Source organism: Malus domestica, chromosome 14 (genome assembly GCF_042453785.1).
Source record: "Malus domestica chromosome 14, GDT2T_hap1".
Lineage (NCBI taxonomy): Eukaryota > Viridiplantae > Streptophyta > Magnoliopsida > Rosales > Rosaceae > Malus > Malus domestica.
The window spans coordinates 19,703,264-19,725,521 of NC_091674.1; the positions used below are offsets into that span (position 1 = coordinate 19,703,264).

The 22,258-nt window shown below is 40.3% G+C and overlaps 1 long non-coding RNA gene across 1 annotated transcript; it reads right to left on the reverse strand.

The window, feature by feature from the left end:
- Positions 1-7,934: 7,934 nt before the first annotated feature.
- Positions 7,935-14,162, reverse strand: LOC114821239 (uncharacterized). The gene is made up of 3 exons (XR_003768686.2): positions 13,895-14,162; positions 13,688-13,801; positions 7,935-8,182 (listed from the first exon to the last, which is right to left on the reverse strand). It is a non-coding gene; the product is annotated as an uncharacterized lncRNA (long non-coding RNA).
- Positions 14,163-22,258: the final 8,096 nt, after the last annotated feature.

Here is a 22,258-nt window from a genome sequence, read left to right on the forward strand (position 1 = left end):
CCAATTTCCTTGTTTGTCTGTGAGGGATTTCATGAGGCAGTCCAGGATTGTCTTATTGGATACCTTTGTCTACCTGTTACCTTAGGGATATTTAGGCATAGACATGTGCTGCGTGATGCCATATTTCTAGAAGAACCTCGCCAAGTCTTTGCCCACGAATTACGAGCCGTTATCGGTGATGATAAATTATGGATACCAAATCGACAAATGATGTTCCTTCATATGAAGCGTTCTATGTCTGATTAAGTAGTGGTGATCATGGGCTCGACTTCTACCCACTTGGTGAAGTAGTCGGTAGCCACAATCATTATGGCTCTACCCTTAGTAGCGAAAGGCATGGGCTATACCAGGTTGATTGCCCACTGCATGAATGGTCATGGGCTTGTCTGTGGATAGAGTTCGCTAGGAGGCAGTGTGGGTACAGGCTTGAAGCATTGGTAGCTGTCATATTTTTGAACAAATTCCTTAGTGTCTTGATGCACGGTGGACCAGTAATAGTCAACGTTGAAGACCTTTTGTGCTTAAAATCAGCCTCATGAGTGGTTTCCCCAAACTCCTTCGTGCATCGAGCTTAAAACTTTTAAGTATTCAAAATGCGCTAGGCATCAGAGATGTGGGCTTGAAAGAAATCTTTGGATAAGAATGTCGTTCCACATGTAGTAGCGTGCCGCCTTTATTTGGAGCTTCTTAACTTCCAATCTTTCTACAAGAAGTGTCCCATTGACTATGTAGTCGATAATGAGATCTTGCCAGCTTAGGGTTGCATTGACTTGTAACATCTCGGTTGCTGGTTCTTCTTCTATGCTCGGCTTTCCCAAATACTTGATTGGGATAAAACATCTAAACTAGTAGTCCAAAGTAAAGCCTAAGGCTATCAGAATGTCTATGTGAACATTGTCTGCCCGTGATACTTGTATGAGGGTGTAAGTCTGAAATACCTCAAGCTGTTTTCGTACCTTCTCAGGGTATAATGCCATCATTGGATGCTTTAATGCATACTCCCCAGTAGTCTGGCTAGTGATGAGCTGAGAATCGGAATGAATTGCGAGCTTCTTGACTGCCATATCTTATGCCATTCAGAGGCCTGCCAATAAGGCCTCATACTCTGCTTCGGTGTTTGATGCCTTGAAGCCTAAAGTGATTGTCTGCTCGAGCATCAAGCTATTTGGGGTGATAAAAACCAAACCTGCTCCAAAACCCTTGTAGTTGGATGAACCATCGACGTGTAGGCGCCAAAAGTCTTTGTCAGAAAGGTTGGAGCAGCCAGGGTATGCTTGGCTACTTTGGGGTGTCTTTGGGCTGTGCTGTTGTGACTTATAGGCCGGGAATAAACTCTGCTATGAAGTCTACCAAGGTCTGAACTTTTATCGCCATGCGAGGTTGGTAAACCAACCCGTATTGGTCGAGTTTCAATGCTCACTTCATCACTTTTTGAGAAATGTCTAAACCATATAAAATAGATCGTAGGGGAAACTAAGTCATGACAATGACCGTATGTGCCAAAAAGTATGGTCTGAGCTTCCGAGCTGTAACAATTAGCGCCAAAATTAGCTTTTCAATAATCGGGTATCTTGTTTTAGCATCAATGAGAGCTTTAGAAGTGTAAAATACTGGCATTTGGGCCCCTAACTCTTCTTGTATAAAGGCAGAGCTTACTGCTACGTCTAAGATGGCCAAATAGATGTATAATTTCTCGGCTACTTCCAGCTTAGATAGTAGCAAAGAGGATGTCAAATATCTCTTCAAGTCTTGAAATGTTTTTTTACACTTGTCGTTCTATTTGTCTCTCTGCGCCTTCTTGATGGCCTTGAAAAAGGGCTTGTATCGGTTGGTTGATTGCAAGAGAAAACAGTTAAGTGTGACTGGCTCAGTTGCGAGCCAATTCTGGTCGTCTTCTCTGGCTGCTCGGGATCAAGAATGATGTATTCGGCGTCCTCTTCCTGCTTTCATCCTTTTTCTTTTGTCGGTGTGTCTTCCTGAACGCCATCATCTTGATCGGCCTACTGTAGTTACTATTTGGTAGTAGGTTTATCCTTCTCAACCTCTGTAGCTCCTACGAAGGTGAAGGATTTATTCCTTAACTCCTTTAGCATTTGCACCATGCATCGTCAAAATGAGGCCTGGTCAGACTTGATCTCTTCGACTCCTCCTCCCAGGATGCAGAATTGGATTTTCTAGTACTTGACGGAGGTTACGGCGCCCAATTTCACTAGCCAGAGCCTTCTTAGAATTCTATTATAGGGAAACGGGTCACTGACTATAATGGACGTCTGCTTTAAGACTAATGGTGGTGTTCTGACATCGAGTGTTATGTTGCCAATAGTAGTTGAGGTGTATCCGATGAATCCGGTGAGTACCTCTACTTGGCGTATTATTATGTTTTCCAAGCCCATCTTCTAAATGACGAATAGCTGAAATAGATTTACTATACTGCCGTTGTCCACCATCACTTTGTCGACTATATTGTGTGCTAGTTAAATAAACACTACCAGAGCATCATCGTGTGGGAAGTCAACTCCCTCAACATCCTGCTCGATGAAACCAACGATGAGTCTAGGTTTAGCGTCGACTGCTCAAACCTGATAGATTGTTATAGCGTGCTAGATCTTCTTCTTCTTGGAGTTGTTTGTGGCCCTCAAGTATTCAGACTTAGTGAAGATGTCATTGATTCTAATGGTCTTAGCAGACGGCTCATCGTCTACGTATACGTTCCTCATAAGCTACGCTGCTGGCTTGTCCAGGTATCTGTCGCATTTACCCTCATTCACCAGCTTTTCTAGGTTATCCCTTCAAGTATAACAGTTGTCAGTCGTGTAACCATAACCTCGATGGAACTTCCAATACTTGGTGTGGTCTAGCTTGGAGGTGTCTCATTTGGGTTGTCTTGGCATCTTGAACCAAGGCTTACTCTTGAGGTCGCAGATGATCTGGTTTATTGGGATCTAGAACTTGGTATAGTTCTTGGTAGCCTGACCTCCTCTTGCCTGGGATCGGTCTTTACACTTGGCCCATTGCCTGCTTCGGTCGTTAGACTGCTTAATGCCTTGTTCGCTTGTCAAGCCTCATCCCAAAGCCCATTCTTCTCTGCTAGAGCAAATGAGCATGTCAGAGTCAAGTCTTCTTTCATGATCAATTCTCCGAATAGGGGATGATTTGCAGGGAGTCCCTTCTAGAAGGTTGTGCTAGCGATCAAGTCATTACAGCTGACTATCTTTGCCTTTTACACCTTGAACCTTATAGTCGAGGAGCAGCTCCTTCGAATTCTTCTTGATGTTGAAGAAATGATCGGACTTTTTCTTGATCAAGTAGTAGGATGAGTATTCCTTAGTGAAGACTATAAAAAGCTCATTGAAACTCCAGATAAACTATGGAGGCAGGGTATGGAACCAATCATGAGCCTCACCTTGCAAAATAGTGGCAAATATCTTGCACATTAAAGCACCGTTAGCCTTGTAGAGGATCATTACGCTGCGGTAGTGCTTTAAGTGCCTTTTCGGGCCTCCGTCTCTTTTAAATAAGGTGAAATATGGCATTTTGAACTTACACTAGGACTCTGTCTGCTTGATCTCGTCCATGAAAAGTATCTACCCATGTGTGCCACATCCCTGCGAAGAGCCTCGTCTGTGGTCTCGATGCGCTGGAATCGGCGTAATCGCTCAGTCATGAGCCTCTCTACTTCTTTTTTAATTTGCCTCTACCAAGGCAACGTGGCTTTCGACTGCCCCCAGTCATGACCTACTGGTTTTAGTTGTTCTTCCCTATACTCGACTCATTTATGTTACGACTGCAACTGCGGTGCATGTGGCACGTTCCTGGCAAGTGAATGGATTATTCGTAGGCTGCCAATTGAACTTGAGCCAGATTGAGTAATTACTTCTCTCAGTCTGTCGTGCTGCTTACTTCGATATAAGGTGGAGGATGCTCCTTGCAGGCAGCCTCAAATAAACACTTCGCTTAGAAGGTTGTCCATGTTGATTATCAAAGTATGGCCCTAACCATAAATGTATGCTTGTTCGAAGGTCTAACCGAAAGTGCATGCTTTTCTGTGCGCTAAGACGAGAGTATACACTATCTCGGGGGGCCAGGCAGAAGTGTACACTATTAAAACACTTGGTTTATGGCTGGTTGATGGGCTGCTTGCCAGGACAGTACTAGGGAAAAACATCATTGCCTGTCTTTGTTCTACTTCAAAACACCTCGTTTGGGGCACGCTGCATCTCGATGCGGTGCAGAAGCTGGCTCACCAAGGTAACCTGCTACGCAAGGGCGCTTGTCAATTCGACGACATATCGAGATAGGTGTTGTTCGCCATTTGGAATGGAACAACTGGGACGGTAGACATCTGTTTGAGTAGTGGAAGTGTAATGGACTATGGGTGCAAAGCTGAAGCCATGATGGGTTAGATCTGCAGTAAAGTGGGGTGAAAATACCCTTGGTTTAACCGTTAGCCTTGAAATCTGGATTTGGGCAGGTTGAACTGGTCTGGGACCATGCTGAACCATTTGGTGAAATGTAGAAGCAAGTCAGGCGTAAAAGTTAAGCCGCCTCAATTCGTCCTGCTTGGCCTTGAGTTGGAGGAGCGTTGGGTTCGTGCTACGATGCAACTTGCCTCGCGGTTCACGTGGCTTGGGCTACATGGGTTTGGGCAGCTTGAGTCCAAGTGAAAGTAGTAGGTGCCAAAAGCAGCTGCCTGAGCCTGCGTTTGTTTGTTGCTTGCGCCATGGGCCTCCTGCCCTAAGGTTTCCTCACATTGAATGGAGGATGCCCCGTGGGCCACTACAATGGGGGCTACCATTGCTGGCATGGTCACGGTACCTTATAGAGGAGGCAAAGGAGCGGTCTTTCCCATGGTAAGCTGATGAGTCGATATTATACTATATATGTTACCCTATTCTTAGTTATAATTTAGTGGTTATTTTGTGAGAATTTTGATACTTTGATTTATATTCTTAATGTAGGATATTCGACTTCCTCTGGAGCAAAACATAATGAAACAGACGAATTTTGGAGCGATTGAAATTGGAGGACGTTCATGTGTCTCTCAACTTGTTCGTATCAAAGTTTCATAATTTTCAACCCAGCGGTTTATTTATGGCGATGAAATAAAGGAGCAGTGCGCAATGCTGTCAAAGTGACGTTTTGGGCTTATTTGGGCTTTTTGGCATCCAAGATTGTGTCTTTTGGGTTTGAGGCATTCTGTAATTATGTTTGGGACATCTCAAGCTTTAATTCACGTCGTTTTGGGCCTGTTTTGGAGCCCTGGAAGTCCAAAAATGTGGCTGATTTGTGGCTGGGCAGATTTCCCAAAGTTAGAATAGGAATGTATTTCCTAGTTATCATTCTATTATGTTTCCTGGTTTTTAGAAGACATTTTCAAGTAAGGATTTTAATTATGTAGTAGTATAAATAAGGCTTTTTAGCCATTAGAGAGAGACAGGGGAAGAGAGGAGAAGAACGCATAATATTTTGTTTTATGATTGTTCGTAACTAATTTCCGTTTGCTAGGGCGAGGCCACGAGCCAGCCTTAATGCTTGGCTACGATTAGGATCTTTAGAAAAGTAATTTGATGCAATTTTGGTTGGAGATTGGTCTCTAAAATTGACGAATGCTTCTTGTGGTTAATATGTGCAAGTTCACTTAGGATGAATACCACGTCTTAAGGGTTGTATGGTTTTTCAAAAGGTTTCACAAAACTTAATGAGTTATGCATGTTTAGATTTGATCTTGAATGAATACCACGTCTTAAGGGTTGTATGATTTTTCAAGAGGTTTCACAAAGCTTAATGAGTCATGCATGTTTAGATTTGATCTGAATACCACACACAAGTTGCATGTTTGATATACGCTCTATGTTGGGGGTCCAAGTAAGCCTACTTTAGAAAAACCTAACCTTCAAAATATGCATGTGTAATTCATAAGTAATTGAAAGAACTATGTAGGATTGTTAAGGTGACCGCGGAACCCTAGGCTGTTACAATTTGATTTTCAAAAACCGTTTTCTTTTAGTTATTTTATTTTGTCACTTTATTTAGTTATTTTCTATTACATTCGTTTTAATTATTTGAAATCACAAAATCAACATTTTCTCAAACTTTGTTTTAAATAATTAATTAAAATTTGATTTAACATAAATTATTCATTCAATTCCTGAGAAGAACAACCTTGCTAGAGTCATCTATACTACAATAACATTGTACTCTTGCAAGTATTTAAAATGTTTTTATCCCTACTTTTGTAGGTGGTAAAAATTCTATCAAGAAATTGGCACCGTTGCTGGGAATTGTTTTAAATAATTTATGTTTATCAACTCTTAGTTAATTATTTTTGTATATATCTTTATATTTACTTGATTTTATTTTTAATTTTTTTTAGGTGACAATTTGTTGATTTTGAAAGCATTGCAGTAATGGATTGGTTTGGATCCTCAGAAGGAGCACCCACAATTTGTGTGCAATTTGAATACCCATGATATTATATATTGTCCCCAACGACAATATTTTCCAAAGTTTGTGCAACACCATATTAATATGAGAAACAATTTTCAGAGACCTAGGTGCGAATCCTACTCAAATTTTTATCCATCATGGCCAGAGCATCAAAATTCTATGTGGGAGTGTATTCAACAGCCTTTTGAACAGCCTCATGCACCAGCAAAAGCTGATTGGGAGATTGCAGTTGAGAAATTGACAGAGAGTATCCTAACAAGGCTTGATCAAGCCGATCAAGAAAATCATAATATTCATAAATCAATGAAAAATCTGGTGCAGCAAGTTGAGCAACTCGTGCAAAAATGGAAAGAAGAGGGGGAAGATGAGTCTCCTAGTCAACCAATTGGTAATCCACAATGTTCAGAGGAATGCTGCGCAATTCAAACACCCCAATATGCAGAGAGTTATGATAACATGCTGGAGACACTAAAATTGAAGAGCCAATTGCACGTGACTCATGCCCAGAGGATGAAACAGCACATGCTGATCTTAAAATCCACCCCAGATCCTTTGGCTACCCAAGTTCATGTGCCACCCAAATCTTTCCCACAAAGGCTGCAGGAAGACATGAGTCTTATTGTGTTAGGGGAGGTTCACACAAACTCAATATCTAATATGTCACCTGATCAGCTTTCTAACACACTGACTGATACGGATACAGGGCAGGTGCCTCCTGAAACAGTTTTTGTTGCTGAATTGAACACTCCAGCAGTAAAGCCCATAAAATTTGAAGAAAATCGGGGCAAGTCCCACAAGCAGGCTGAGACATACAACGAGAAGAAGAAAATATTTTGTGGCCGCCAAATTCCTCGTAGAGAAATTTGGCCAGTGCAGAAATTGTGGGGGTTAAATACAAGATTTAAGTCAGCTTATTGGAGACACAAGCCTCACTGGAAAGGGTCCTATTTGATTAGTCCTATTTGATTACAAAGATTCATTCATATAAAAGGGTAAATATGAAGGATTCAACCACTCACCTGAAACGCATAATTGATAAACATCTCATTCCGTACCTACTTTTGCTCTATGATGCTTCTATGGAGTCGTTGATTCTAAGAGAACGTAAGTGACGTGACCATCAATTGCTTCCTCTACATCTAGCAATTGACATTAACTAAAACGATAATTGAGAGGCAACCCAATTTTTCTAACTCTTTTCTTTATTTCGTTTCTTTATTTCGTTCGTTTTATTTTCTTCCCTTTATTCTTTATCAACAAATCTAAAAATATAAAAAAATTGAAAAACACAAAAACATTAATTTTTTTTAGTTAATCAGTATTTTATTTTGGGTTTTATTCTAATTAGATTATTAATGTGTGTTTTTGCAGGTTGCATTCGGATTTGATTGGCCCTAAATATCCAGTACACGCGCACATTCGACTGAATCTTGCATTCAGCAGCATTCAACATCCATTCACTTCAAAATACATTCATTAGCCATCCATTCATCAACACTTATCTGAGCTTTCATCATCAATTCATCAACTTCATGAGATTCAGCAGTGCAGAAATGAAAGGAACGCAGAAACGGAAACAAAGTTGAGGTTCAGAAGTGCTTACAGTGGGGGCGCTGAGAAGACCTATGTATGCCTGAAAGCCCTTTTACTCACTCTCTCACCTTTTATTACATTTCATTACATACAAATTTGGGGGAGGGATCCAAGCAGCACAGAGGCGAGCAGAAGTTCAGGCCTAGCATTCAGATCCAGATTCAAGCACAAAAATTTCTCAGACATTCATCACATGGTACATGCAAGACCAAACAGAAATGTACATGAGTATACAGGAAATTCACAGATTTATGGGTTCGTGCATGACAATGCGCAGCGGCAAACACAAAATTTTTCAGTAATTCAGAATCACAGAACGAGGCATTTAGGCACAACAGAGTGTTAACCTTCATGAATTAGTCAATATATCTTTCTATAATCTTTCTATACAATGCAAGAACTAGAGAGAGAGAGTAGAGATAGAGAGAGAAGAAGTTTCTGTAGAATATCTTTCTTATTAATCAAGTAAACTAACAACCTTGCCTTATATAGGCAGTTACAACACTAGTACGAACTAACTAATACAACAAGATTGTGACAAGTGTCACAATCATGAACCATTGAATGTATATTCTAACATCCCCCCGCAAGCTCATGCTTTGAGGAACCAAGCATGAGATTGAGACAAGGAGTGCGAAACAAAGGACCACTTAAACCTTTAGTCAAAATATCAGCAAATTGTTCTTGAGACGAAACAAATTGCACTGTCAACTGTTTCTTGGCTACCCGTTCGCGAACAAAGTGGACATCAATTTCAATATGCTTAGTCTTCTGATGTTGTACAGGATTAAAGGACAGAGCAATGGCAGACAAGTTATCACAGAAAAGAACCGGAGGTATAGTCATGGGAAGATGCAGAAATGCAAGGAGTTGCTGAATCCAATCCAGTTCGGCAGAAGTGGAAGAAAGAGCTCGATATTCAGCTTCAGTAGATGATCTAGACACGGTTTGTTGTTTCTTGGAGGACCAAGAGATGGGATTGGAACCTAAAAACACAACCAACCCCGTAGTGGACCGTCTGTCATTGGGATCACCTGCCCAATCGGCATCACTAAATGCCTTGAGGTGAAGATCTCCACGAGAATAAGTAACCCCCACAGTCATAGTACCTTTTAAGTACCGGAGAATGCGTTTGACAGCAGTATAATGAGCTACCATAGGCTGCTGCATAAATTGGCATACCTGATGCACTGAAAATGCAATGTCAGGCCGGGTGAATGTGAGATACTGCAAAGCTCCCACAATACTTCTATAAACAGCAGGTTGAGCATAAGGATCACCATCATCTTTGAGAAGTCGACTATAAGGAAGGCATGGTGTGTCACAGGCCTTGGCTTCAAGCATGTCAGTCTTGACTAACAAATCATGAATATATTTAGTTTGGGACAGAAACAAGCCACTGGGAGTCTTGGAAATCTGAATGCCCAAGAAAAAATGTAAGGGTCCGAGATCTTTGATATCGAACTCAGCAGTCAAAGCACGGATAACCTGTGAGATTGAAGATGTAGCATTCCCAGTGATGATTATATCATCCACATAAAGCAGAAGGATCACAACTGAATTGCCAACATGTTTGACAAACAAAGAAGAATCTGCATATGTAGTAACAAATCCCAATGTAGGCAAAAACTTTGTAAATCGATCATTCCAGGCTCTAGGAGCTTGCTTCAAGCCATAGAGGGATTTATGAAGTTTGCATACTAAATGAGGAGTAATGGGATCTTGAAAACCAGGTGGTTGGGTCATATAAACATCTTCTTCCAAAAACCCATGCAAGAATGCGTTTTTAACATCCAATTGTCGAAGATCCCAACCAAAGTTTGCAGCAAGAGCAAGTACTAATCTCACAGTAGTGGGTTTAACCACAGGGCTAAAAGTCTCACCATAATCCAAACCAGGTTCTTGACTAAACCCCTTTGATACCAAACGAGCTTTATGTCGAGCAATAGATCCATCAGAGTGTCGTTTGATTTTGAAGATCCACTTGCAGCCAACAAGATTCTTAGTAGATGGCAAAGAAACTAGAGTCCAAGTACCCTGAGCTTTGAGAGCATCCAATTCTTCTTGCATGGCCTTGAACCATATAGGACTTTTAAGAGCCGACTTATAAGTGCTTGGTTCAATTTGAGACAAATCAATCCCCTCAGAATCTTGAACAAGTGCTAGGAGAGCCTTCTTCTTAAAAATACCACTTTTGCTACGAGTTTGCATTGGATGCAAATTAATTGGAGGAATATCCAGAACAGGTTGCAGAGAATCAGGATGAAATTCAGTGGTGTCAGGACATATTATAGTATTTGAACCAGGAACCACAGGGAGCTGAGAGGAGAATGCAGGTGTACTAGTAATGGACTGCGGATGAGGTGAAGAAGCAGGAGGATTAGCCGGGATATGAGAAGAGACTGGTGAGGGAGACACAATAACATTGTTTGTATTAACCACGGCAATGGGAAGAGAAGAGGAAGAAATAACGGATGAATTAGAGTTAGGAAGAGTGGAATGTGCCAATAAGTCTCCATAAGGAAACTGGTGTTCATCAAACAAAACATGCCGAGAAATGTAAATCCGGTGCTTAGGCACATCATAACACACATACCCCTTATACGAAGAAGCATAGCCTAGAAAAACACATCTGGTGGTTTTGGGTTGAAGTTTGGTGCTGTTGAATGGTTTTAACAAAGGAAAACATGCACACCCAAATATTCGAAGATGTGATAATAATGGAACACTGCCAAATAAAATTTCAAATGGGGACCTGTGTTGAAGAATAGCAGTTGGCATTCTATTAATAAGATAGGTAGCAGTTTGACAAGCATAAGACCAAAATTGATGTGGCAGTTTAGCAGTTTGCAATAATGTCACAGTGGTTTCTATAATATGCCTATGTTTGCGTTCAGCTAACCCATTTTGTTCAGGTGTGTATGGACAGGACTTATGATGAACAATCCCTTTGGTCCGCAAGAAAAATTGAAGCCTATGACTCATAAACTCTCCCCCCCCATCACTTTGCAAAATCTTAATCTGTGTAGAGAACTGAGTAGAGACAAACGAATAGAATGTAAGAAAGGTAGAGTACACATCAGATTTGTTTATCAATGGAAAAAGCCAACAATGTCTGCTATATTCATCAATGAAGATTACATAATATTTGTAACCATCAACAGAAACACAAGGTGCAGGACCCCATAAGTCACTGTGCACAATTTCAAAAGGCTGAACAAACTTATTGACATGAATTGGAAAGGGTAATTTGCTGAATTTGCCTTCAAGACAATGATGACACAAAACAGAGGACTTAGAAGAAGTACTATGGATATTGGCTTTATTTAACATAATAGAAACCACATGGTTGGTTGGATGACCTAACCTATGGTGCCAAAGCTGAGATTTAACAAGCTGTCCCAGAAAAGCTTTTGCAGGTAGAGGACCGTGTGAAGTGCCGGAGTTGAGATAGGACAGGGAATGAATAGGATAAAGTCCATTACTACACAACCCTTTGTAGAGAATCCTCCCTGTGGCCTTGTCCTGAATCCAAAAACAAAATGCATCAAAGATTAGCCAACAATTATTATCAAGGCAGATCTTATGTACTGACAATAAATTTTGTGTTAGCTTAGGAACATATAACACAGAATTTAATTTGATTGGTTGTGCTGGAGTATGAATGATAGAGTTCCCAATATGTGAGACTTGTAAACCTTCACCATTGGCAGTTTGTATGGTCTCATTGGTCGGATAAGGGGAGGCCAGGGATAAGTTGCTCATGTCAGCCGTCATATGATTGGTTGCTCCTGAATCAGTCAGCCAAACCTGTGGAGGTGCAGATGGAGTGGCAGTTTGATGTGTAGAATTGAACATAGTGTGCATAGCATGCATTGGAGATTGTTGTAGCTGAGGGGTATGTTGCTGTGGAAACCCTTGATATGAATACTGAGAAGAAGGAGACAGCATGTGATGGTTAGGAGGGGCAGATGGAAACCCAGATGAATGTGATACCCGAGGAGAACCAATGTAATTAGGTCCCTTATCATTGTAGAAACAAAACCAAGTCAAATGATTTGTTTTCCCACAAATTTGACAGCCATGCCTGTCAGGAGGCTTGGCATCACAAAATGGAGCAGTGTGACCACCACTGTTACATAACTGACAGGTAAGAAACGAAGGTGTGGATGAAGGCCCCATGGAAGATATAGGAGAGTGCCCAAGAATACCGGATGCATGAGAAGATGAAACAGGCGCTGGACCTGAGTACACAGATCTGGGATTGAAGAATCTGTGTCCCTGATACTTGCCTTTGCCCTTATTTTTATGCCCATTGAACACCTTGTAACCGCCAGAGGCAAATTGGGATTGACCATGAGTATTGCTAAACAACTGTGACGAGGATGATGCATTTTTAGACTGAGAATTAGCAACCATAGCAGTCATAAAGGGTGCAGCCGAATGATTCTCAACAATGACTTCTTCAGCAAGTAACTGTGCCCTAAAATCTTTCAAGGAAATGACACTTTCACGACCTCGGATGACACAACGAAAGGTATTGTATTCAGAGGGCAAGCCATTAAGAGCTAATATTACAATATCCTCATCCTGAAAGAACACTCCAGCAGCTGACAAATAATCCCTAGCTTCTTTAATTCGTTGGAGATAAACAGAAATGGAATCAGACCCCTTTTTAATTGTCTGCAAGTTCGACTTCATCTGAAAGATACTTGTTTTGGAGACAGTAGAAAATTGCTCCTTTAAACGAGTCCAAAGATCTCTCGAACTTTGACTCCCAATAGCACATGACATAGCCACAGGTGATAGGGTCGCAGTAATCAATTGCATTATAGCCCTATCATGCATTCTCCAAATTACAAAAGCATCATTCTCAGTAGAAGTAGAAGAAACAGAGGGATTCATACCAGATTCACCAGTTTGTGAGAGAGTTGGAGACGGACAAGGATTCAAGCCATCCACAAAACCCATAATACCATTGCTTTCCAGCAAGAGTTGCATCTGAAAATGCCAATTAAGGTAATTGGAGTCATCAAGCTTGACATTAACGGAGGTCGAGATCGACGAAATAAGATTCGTAACCGGAGATTGAAGTAACTGAAGTTGAGATGCAGTCACCATCGTTTACACAAGATTGCAGATTCGTGAATTTCAGTCAGGAATTTTCACAAACACTTGATGAGCACTGCTCTCGGACACTTAACCAGAAATCTATTACAATGAAGAATCGACAACAAAACCGTATAAACCACAAGGACGACTCAGTCCAATCAGAAAAATCAGAGAATATCACAGATAAGAAGGAGGAAGAAGCGGAAGCAAGAAGGATCGAAGATCACGCGTCAGCATCAATGGCGAGTGATACCATGTTAACCTTCATGAATTAGTCAATATATCTTTCTATAATCTTTCTATACAATGCAAGAACTAGAGAGAGAGAGTAGAGATAGAGAGAGAAGAAGTTTCTGTAGAATATCTTTCTTATTAATCAAGTAAACTAACAACCTTGCCTTATATAGGCAGTTACAACACTAGTACGAACTAACTAATACAACAAGATTGTGACAAGTGTCACAATCATGAACCATTGAATGTATATTCTAACACAGAGCAGAGATAACATTTTTGAGGCAAACAGAGATTTCACCTTCGCTTTTTTGTGGATCTGGGAATAGGATCAATGTTTTGCTCTGAGAATGGAGGGTTTAGGTATGGATCTGTGAGATCAGTACTATCTTGTCTCTGGTCTTTTTCCATGTTCCTACACGGATCAAACACATGCATGCGTTATTCCATTATCATTTTTGAAATCCAACAGTAAAGACAAACTTTGGGAAGGCGGAGTGGATTTTACCTTGAATTTTCTGGTGTTCGTATGGTCTTGCTGTGTGTTTGGGCCTGCAACTTCGTTTGCAGGTGTGATGGACCATTTTTCTGAGGTTTGGACAGAGATACAGCTATGGAGGCACGGCTGGGTTTCTGTTTTTGGGTTTGACAAATCCAGGACTATTGGAAGATTTTGGAATGACTAGAGAGCTAGGTAGAGATTGTTTTGGTTTTTGGTTAGAGAGAAAGTAGAGACAAGCGCCCGAGGGTTTCCAAGCTTAAAATGAGAAATGGGCAATGAAACGGCTGTGCTCTGGGTTTTTTATGGTGCACATGTGCACTTGCAGGCGAAACCCCTTCTTTTTTTTTCTTTGTTTTTCTTTTTTTTTTTTTGTCAAAGGTAAACTTTATTAGATTCTAACTTAAACATTTACATCTTAAGCAAGAATATTAAATAAAAACTCCGGACCAATCGCATCCCAACGCAAAGCACCTCCATGTGAGGCTACATATGAGGCGACAACATGCGCAGCGGCATTCCACTCCGCTTAACAAACACAAACCTTACCCTTCCTAATTGAGATACCAAAAGACCAATATCATGAATAAAGCATCCCAAAGTAGCATCGATCACATATTCTTCTGTAAGCATTCGAATAAGCACCTGAGAATCTGATTCAAGCTTCACATCCGCACAACCCAACTCGATACAAACCCGCAAAGCTGCTCGGATCACAGCAACTTCAGTCATCAATGTTGAGTTGAAGAACACACCTCTTTCCCCACCAGCCACTTACAACAAACCAACAAAATCCCTTAAAACCCACCCATATCCACCTTTTTAAGTCTTCCCACACTAAGCCCCGTCACAATTAATCTTCATCACACCAAAAAGTGGCCTCTTCCATCGAAGCCATTGACCCGTGAAGCTTACTTCAATCGCCTCCTCACCATAGCTAACATCTCTTCTCTACCTGCAATGCCCAGCTTGAAACTCCAGGAGGTGTCACCGCACTAAATTCACCATCTCTATGGGATTAACCAGCATGCTGTTAAAGACTATTTCATTCCGGCTCTTCTATATTCTCCACATAACAAACATACACTCCTGCATCAACTCCTCTTATCTTTCATTGTCGTAAAAACAACCACATAGTTCCTGCAAATACTCACGGGAATCCCTACCTGCCATAGATGCCATGTCCAGCTGCAAAAAGCAATAGTACCAAAGCACACGACTAAACGCACATTGGAAAAACAAGTGATGTTTCGTCTCTTTTGCTGCTCCACACATATCACAATTACTATCCACTTGCATTCGGCGTTTAAGGAGGTTGATCCGCATAGCCAAGGAATGGTTACAACACTGCCATATAAAAAACTTCAATTTATTTGGAACCACTAACCTCCAGATATCACCCCAACACCGGTCACCATCATCCCTTCTACTCCCTCCTCCCGTCCCTTTCCTCCCAAGCTCTCTATTTTCCTCCATCTCTATGGCAACACCATATCCCGTTCGAACTGTATAGGCTCCATTATTATAGTGGTGCCATATAAGTCTATCCAGATACCCCATTAAACTTACAAGCAGGCCAAGTATACTATTACCTTCTTCCTCATTAAAGAACCTCTTAATGAGATCTTCCTTCCAAGCACCCCACTTCGAGTCAATAAATGCATCCACCATCACTGGCATATCAACATGTTTCGAGTGCACCTTATATGAATGAGGTCGTGGAAGCCAAGGGTCCTTGTGAATACGAATACTCCACCCATCACCAACCCGCCATCTCAAACCTTTATCCAAAATCTTCCTCCCTTGAATGATACCCTTCCACCCCCATGAAGATCTTCTCCCCTACTTAGCCTCCATAAACGGCCTATCTGGAAAATACTTTGCTTTACGAATTTGACCCAACAGCAACTCCAGATTAAGCAAAATCCACCACCCAATCTTTGCTAAATAAGCTAGGTTAAAAGACAATAAATCTCCAAACCCTAACCTTCCTATCTTTTTCCTTCATTCCATTTTTTTTCCAAGAAAGCCAATGCATGACGCCCCTATCTCTGTTCCCCCTCCACCAAAACTTAGCTATAGCTAATTCCAACTCCTTACAAAGGCCAACCGGAAGCTTAAAACAAAACATCGCATAGTTAGTTAACATCATAGCCATTGATTTAATAAGAACCTCTCTTCTTGCAGGGGATAGAAATTGCTCAGCCCACCCATTGATTCGTTCCTTCAAAGCCTCGCGAACCCCCTTAAAGACAGCCTTCTTCGATGATCGAAGTTAGCGTTTATCCCCAAATACTTACCAAAATACTCATATTGGTACAAGAAACATGTCTCTTCTATTGTTGCCTCGAACAATTAGCCCCAAAATACAAGGAGCTCTTCTCCTTATTAATAACTTGGCTAGAAGCTTTTGCATATCACTTCAACATATCCATAACCTCCTAAACCTCATCTTCCTCAGCCTTACAAAAAATTACAACATCATCAACAAAAAATAAGTGGGATAATGCAACCTCACTAGGTGCCACACACACACCATGAAGAGATCCCTACTTCTTCCTCAGTCGTAACAAATATGAGAATCCCTCGGCACATATAAGAAAAAGAAAAGGCGACATAGGATCACCTTGTTGCAACCCTCTCTGTGGTTGAATAAACTTCGTAGACACTCCATTAATTAGTGCATTATACGTGACTGTAGTGATACACTCCGCAATTTGACAACAAAATTCAATCGGAAAACCCAAAGCTTCCATCATTGCCAATAAAAAACTCCATTCAACTCGGTATAAGCCTTCGCCATATCCAATTCATTGCCACAAAAGCCTCGTCCCTATCACCTTGGTAACTTAGAGAATGCAATATCTCATGCACCACCAATATATTATCCTAAATCTGTCTCCCAACCACAAAGGCTGATTGATTTGGACTAATAAGATGTAGCATAGCCATCTTCATGCGGTTAGTCAAAAGCTTAGCAATCACCTTATAAGCCACATTACATAGGGATATCGGCCGTAATTGAGCCATAGTCCAAAGGCTAGCCACCTTCGGAATAAGAACAAGATGAGTGTGGTTTAATTTCCGTAAATGCTTCCCAGAGAACCAAAACACCTAAACCATATCCACGATATCCTTACCCACCACATCCCAATATTCATGATAGAAACTACCAGTAAACCCATCCAGACCAGGTGACTTATCAGCAGGGATTTGGAACATAATGTGTCGCACATCTTACTTCGTTACTGGCTGCATTAATCTTCTTGAGTCCTCAGCAGACATCCTAGCCTCCACACACTCTTTATCTCCGAAACCCTTATTGGATTACATGTGAGAAAGAGATTTTGAAAATAACTCACTACAATCACATCCATGGAAGAACTTAGTATTTTTATCCCCCTCATAAATCCACTGGACTCGTGATTTTTGCTTCCAATACATCTCTTCATCCCTAATCATGAACTTTAACTTACCTTCCTTACGTCGAATATCTTCAGCTATAAACACCGATGATTTATAAGCCTGTCATAGCTCTTTCTTCAATGCATCAATACAAAACTTCGAATTCAACCCATTCGATCTCCTCCAATTCTGCAACCCACTTGAGTTTCTCTACTACCCGGAATGCATAAGATCCCACGACCCCACGCCTCCAAGTTGTCTATGCAATACCCTACCACTCCTCATCCTTATTCCATTTGGCATCATAAATAAAACGTCTCCTCCAATTGAAAGGCACAACTTCCGTATCCAAAATAAGCATAGCATGGTCAGACCCTTCTAACACTTCGTACATAACTTTCGCCTCTGGATACATATTAACCCATCCATTCATTGCCAATCCATAATCTAACCGTTGTTGTATGGGGTCTTCATCTCTTCGATTCCTCCACGTAAATGGATAGTCAATAAAGCCCAAATCAAGCAGCCCATTACCTACAATAAACTCACAAAAATCCCTTATACTTGCCATGGATCTATAGTTACCCCCTTCCTTCTCTAAATCATCTATAATATCATTAAAGTCACCAATAAGCAGGCACTTTTTTCCCACTGCCTCAATCCTTCGAGACAACACCTTCCACTGCTCCTTCCTTTTATTATCATCCATACTTGCATATATCACAAACAACCTCCATTGTTCATTTTTATTCTCATCATAAATGCCAACTTCAATGAAAAAAATCTACATACTTAACAAGTAATACGTTATCATAATTCCGCCCAAAAATACACATACCACCAGCACTTCCCTACGGTTCAACCGTATGTATGAAATCCATCCCAAGCCTTCTCTTCAAATAAACATAGCGAGTACTTCAATAATTTGTCTAAAGAAGAATCACTACGTCGAAGGTGTGAAGTCTATTATGCTCCAACAGATTATCAATTGTCACGTCACCCCCGATACTCTAACAATTCCAACAGATTAGCTTCATAGGGACTTGGGAGACCCCTTAAGGCTGGTCTCCTCTACCTCAGAAAAAATCAACTTCCTTGGCCGATTAGTTTTGGGTTTAACGCTTCCACTGGCTCTACATACTCCACTTCTTGGAATGACCGTTTTCGTCCCTTCTATTCCATCATCACATACTCAATAAGGGGTACCAAGTCAAAATGATCATCTTCCCTAACTTCATGCCCTCCTACCGAACCTTCATCTACACCCTGTAGCTTCGGACGTCTCTTCCTACCCTTCATTTCACCTACACCACCCTCCCTAGTTTGCACCATAACATTTAGATCAATTTCTCTTCCATTATCCTGCAACACATGAACAAAATTGAGCCTCTCATCTTCCTTCAGCATTGTATGAAAAACCACATTCACTGCTCCCTCCGCAATCACACCTCCTGGCCCAATCAAGCCGTCATCATAAATAGCCTCTTTAGCCTTCCTTGCCTCTTCCTTATCCTTTGTTGACAGCAAATTTTCTTTGCCAGGTTACTACTCATATCCCTTTGTTGACTTGCCGATTCTCGAGTCAAACTTGGTGACCTAGGAGATTCAATCAGTTCATCATTCTTATCCTTTCCATCTTGATCTCCACCACTATTAGACTACACTTGAGACCTCGTTCCAGAAGCCATCACAGCCCGGTTTCTTGTTCTCATATCATCTCATGCAGTATTCATCGCGTTCCTTCATCTTCTCAGACTATTACTTCCACCATTCAACCCTACTACTCCACCACCCCAAAATCCGATTCTCAATGGATTTCCTTGAATATCCATCACTGCATCCATTCTTGTACGATAGTTTATCTTCCTAAAACATAGAGTTCCCACAAACAACCCTATCATCAGTCGAATAATTCCTACAGCTTTTCATCGCATGTCCCATAAGCCCACATATTAAGCAATATTTGGGTAGTGCCTTATATTTAAAATCCACCCCTAGCCTTCCATCATCAGGAAAATCCACACACGTCCCACGTATGAGAGGTTCACGTACGTTGAACCGAATCTTCACACGAAGGAATCTACCAATGCAATCACGATGTATCCACCATACGTATACTACCCATCAATCCTTCAATGGCTTCCATAACCGCCGCAGTTATACTAAACGGCGGCACATTATGAATCTACACCCAAAAGACACCAAGAGACAGCAGTGTCCATCGATTCAAGCCATTCCCCATTATGTCAGCAACCATCACCAAGTTGCCCTTGAACATCCATTAATGGTCCGCGTCCACCACCCGTTGCAAGTCACATTGGCCAACAAATCATACCAAGAACATCCGATCTCTAATATCTCTAATGGAGACTCCCTCTGTACCCTGCCAAAGTGACGTAAAACAATCAATAAACGCTTCTTCATGCACATCCTTAGTAGTTAGAACTTCCGCAACCATAGTGTACTAAAACCCTAGCAAGACACCTTCAATCACCTTCTGTTCAATTGTAATCTCACTCATCTCCTTATCTGACAATTGCAAATTGGTCCCAAACCTGGAACCCAAATCCTCCACATCCAGTCGATCACTGTCCGCCACCATACCCAGATCAAGAATTCTGATTCCAATAGTGTTGGAAAATTTAATAATAATATTATTATATTAAATTTATTAATTGAATGGAAATTAGAAGTGGTGCCTTTTGGTAAAAAATAAAAATAAAAAATATGTCTACTTAAATGAAGTATTGCAACTTTTGACTCTTCATGAATAGTCATATGTTTTCCAAAGAGGTATCTCACATTCTATAAATAGGGAAGCCCCGTATAATCATAAAATAGCATTTCATCATACATACATAAAGTGCATTAAATATTAGAGAGTCTCATTGAGTTCATATGAGAGAGTTTTCAACACAATCGTGGTTCATGGAGCCTTGTGATTTGAAGTGCTACTATTACAAGGACGTGGTAGTTGTAACTTGGGAGATATGTACCGATCAACCATGAGCACCTTAGTGGGGCATAAACTTGTCTTTAAGGACAAAGTGTCCAACACTTGCCTTGACAGTATTTTCTAGGTTTTTCTAATCTATTATATCATGTTCATTATATGCATGCATTATTGTGATATATAATTGCATGAATTATTTTTTGATTTTCTATGTGATTTATTATGGCAATTAGACCCTAATTTTTCCAACAAATAGCACTCCTCGCCCCCACACCACCGACTTTCCAAATTGCGCTCTCCAAGAAAGAACAAGCCCTTGAGTTCAACGTAGCACCGTCTAATTACCCTTCCAATAATCCCTGACCCCAACTAGCACCGTCAAAACCCTTGTCGCAAACCCTAACCCTAGCTTGCACCAAACTCCTCCTTTCGAGGAACCTCCCTAAAAAAAAGTTTTTTCACTTGCTGCAGCCGAAACCCGTTGGGTTGATCCATCTTTCACTGGATTGGGCTCACTCATGGCCCACTGCATTACCTCAGATTGTGAAGCACATGGGCCCCATGATTTCCATGCATTATGACACCATGTCAAACCCAAGTACCATCTTTCCTTTTAAGTTTTGTTTTATTAAGACTTGTATCTTTTGTCTTTATATTATCTTCTTAATTTCAGTTTTATATTTAATAGCTAGTTGTTAGTCTTTTATGAGTTTATTTTCATGTCTTTTGTTTATTTTTCCACACCTTGAGGACAATGTGTGTTTTAAGTTGGGGGTGGGAAATAAGAACTTTTAGGTTTTTAAATTTTTGAGTTAATTTAAAAAAAAAAATTCATTCTTTTTAAGTTAATATCCATAGATAATTTTAAACGTTAGAACAAATGGACATGATAAAGTTTAATCTCATAATAAAGTCTTGTTTATTTATCGCTGCTTAGACATTAATTCATGAGTTATACTTTGACAATTTGCACATTCACATCAACATGATTTATGGGGACTGAGATTGAAACACTTACTTTTAGTCTAAGTTCCTTTTTAATTTTTGTTATAAATAAAGTAAATTTTAGTTCTTGTTATAAATAAAGTAATAATTGTTCCACCCAAGGTTTTGCTTAGTAATCGGATCAGTCTTACCTAATCAGCAGTGCTTTTCACGTCAAACGGTAGAATTTTGGCATGGGGCAAGGTGGTTAGTTGGTTTTGTAATCTTTTCAACTCGAGTTAGTAAGTCCTTAGGGGTGTTCTACACCTAGTGCCCTAAAACCTTAGTGGTTTAAGAGTCATTGACTTAAAGCTCGCTAGGTGGGTTGGATCGAAAGCTTAAGTGAACTGACATTGCACGACCACTACTATTACTAAAAAAAATGAAAAAATTGAAAAAAAGAAAAAGAAGGAAAAAAATCGAAAAAAAAATAATTGTTACGTTTCAAGTTAGTATGTGTGAAGTATTGAATAAAAAGGATGAGGTGTAAGGGTTGTAGTCGAGTCTCATTAGCTATGTTGGTTCACTTTACACCAAAGGAAGTTCATGAATTATTTTCTAATTGATTCTAAATGGCTTAGACTCTATAGTGGGATTAGTTGGAACTTTTGAAAAGATGTTTTGATTTTTAACGTTTTCTATGGCTTGCAACTTAAAGTGAAAATTGTCTTAGTCAAGTTTTAGTTAAGTTTCTGGTTTGTTAGTTTTTATTTTTGTTTTCTAGTTTTGTTTTGCTTGAGGACAAGCAAAAAGCTAAGTTTGGGGGCATTTGATAAGTCGATATTATACTATATATTTTACCCTATTCTTAGTTATAATTTAGTGGTTATTTTGTGAGAATTTTGATACTTCGATTTATATTCTTAATGTAGGACATTCGACTTCCTCTGAAGCAAAACGTTATGAAACAGACAATTTTTGGAGTGATTCAAATTGTAGGACATTCATGTGTCTCTCAACTTGTTCGTGTCAAAGTTTCATAAATTTTCTACCAAGCGGTTTATTTATGGTGATGAAATAAAGGAGCAACG